The sequence below is a fragment of the Ooceraea biroi genome, chromosome 1 (assembly GCF_003672135.1).
Source record: "Ooceraea biroi isolate clonal line C1 chromosome 1, Obir_v5.4, whole genome shotgun sequence".
Taxonomy (NCBI): Eukaryota; Metazoa; Arthropoda; class Insecta; order Hymenoptera; family Formicidae; genus Ooceraea; species Ooceraea biroi.
Window position 1 is genome coordinate 17,826,497 of NC_039506.1, and position 2,087 is coordinate 17,828,583.

At 52.9% G+C, this 2,087-nt stretch overlaps 1 pseudogene; it reads right to left on the bottom strand.

Annotated features, from left to right (window-relative positions):
- Positions 1-1,267: 1,267 nt before the first annotated feature.
- LOC113561957 overlaps positions 1,268-2,087 on the bottom strand; it is a 23,298-nt pseudogene continuing 22,478 nt past the window's right edge.

Sequence of the window (2,087 nt, forward strand, 5' to 3'; positions counted from 1 at the left end):
TTAGGTTAGGTTAGGTTAGGTTAGGTTAGGTTAGGTTAGGTTAGGTTAGGTTAGGTTAGGTTAGGTTAGGTTAGGTTAGGTTAGGTTAGGTTAGGTTAGGTTAGGTTAGGTTAGGTTAGGTTAGGTTAGGTTAGGTTAGGTTGGAGTCTTGTTGGATGCCTCGAGGCGAACGGACGTGTCTCTGATGCGCTCCGTACTCGAAGTGTTATCTGGCCTTTAAAATCCGGTTTTCGGGTTGCGTTTTGTACTCAGTTCGTGTATTTCGTTGCGCTCGTCACGAATCTTGTCGAGTTTTGCCGGAATTCCGGCAGAAATCCGAGATTTTTCGTGGTTTTTAGTGTCGAGGTGACGCGCCGGCCATTTTGTTGGTTAGCCCGCCAAATCGCGCGCGTTAGATATCGCGTTTGCGGTCAATTTTCGGTTTTCGGGAGTTCGCGACGTGTTTATTGAGCTCTTCCGAGGAATCCGTGCCCTTCCGGTGCATGCTGGACATTCCGGAAAGCCAATTTTAGCATCCGCGTGTGCTCGTGACAGGTCAAGGTCACTCGCCTTTTTCGCGGTTTTTATTGACGCTTTTGCTTTTATGCGTTTCGCGTGCGGGCTAATTACCGTGTTAGTGTCGCGTTATTGCGAGTTTGTCGTGTAATTGCGTGTACGGGGCGTACGCGTCAATTTATTTGCGTTACATGTTCGCCGCTTCGGCGCGGCCGTGTTCGCCACAAAGTGGTTAGCCCGCCTAACTGTTCGTTCGATTTTTCGTGCTTTCGCGTGCTATTTTGTGCTTCGCGTGTGCGAGGAGTCTTCGGCAACCCTTCCTGAAGAAACCGAGCCCTTTTGCGGCTCGAGGACATTCCAGGAAGCCCGGAGGATCGTAGCGTGTGGTGCCGAGTGACAGGTCGGTCGTTTAGTGTATTTTGCCTTTGCGCGGTGCGCGTGCGGGTCGCCTTTCGTGCTTGTGTCGCGTATTCGAGATATTTTGACGTTCTCTTGCGTGTGCGGGGTGTGCACGGTATTTTCGTTGCGTTATACATCCGTCCTTGTGGCGCGGTCGGGTTCGCCGTCGCGAGGTTAGCCCGCTTGTCCGTTCGTTCGAGTTCTCGGTTTTATTTTTGGTTGGTACGTGCGAGGAGTCATCGGCCACCCTTCCTGAGGAATCCGAGCTCGCCCGCGAGCTCGAGGACATTCCAGGAAGCCCAGAGGACTGCAGAGTGCTGTGCCGAGTGACAGGTCGCGTGTGTTCGACCACCCCGAGTATTTTAAACGTTTATTACGGCGTTTGGACGGTTTTGTCGTGCCTGTTCGGTTTGCGGGAGGTTTGCGGGCAGTGCTCGGTGCTTGCCGTGCCGCGTTTTCGCGTGTGCGAGGTGTGCGGAGCATTTTGTCCAGATTCGTGGTTAGCGAGGTTAGTTGGCGCGGAGCCGTGCAGTGCAGTCGCCATTTTGAGGCTCAGCTTTAGGGCGCGTTCCCCCACTTCGGTAAGTTGGACAAACTCGTTCTCGGGTCTAGGGTATTCCCCTAAATTAGTGTCTCTTTGGTCTTGGACGGTTTTTCGTTATATTTGGCGGGTTTATCGGTGTGTTCGGTATTCTCACGGTTGGGAGACTATTATTTTTACGTGTTGGGTTTTTTGGGTTTTTCTGCTAAAACCCTATAGTAGAATAGATATCCCTTCAGTAGTACTGTTTGGAATTTCGTGGTGGTTTAGTTTTTGGGGCCTAGGGATTTTCCCCTAGGCCTAGTTATTTTTGTGTTTTTGGCTCTTGACCGCGCGGTGCGTCCATTGCACGTCTGCAATGGAACAACAGCTATTTGGTAGACGAGCCTCTTCCGCCGGAGAGCCCTTTTTCCGGCATGCCTCCGGCAGAGGTCCCTACTAGCCACCCCTGAGGGTGCCCCGGAGTGTGGCCCCTCCTCGGGCCCTCTTCCGATCAACAGCTGGGCGCTGCGATCGACTTGACGGATGTCGCCGCCTACCCGGACGACGATGACATGTCGGTTTGTTCCCGCTTGTCCCAGTGGTCCAGCACTTCACGTGCTTCGCGTAAGCACAATAAAAAGCGTAAGGCGGCTAATCGCCTATCTGACGG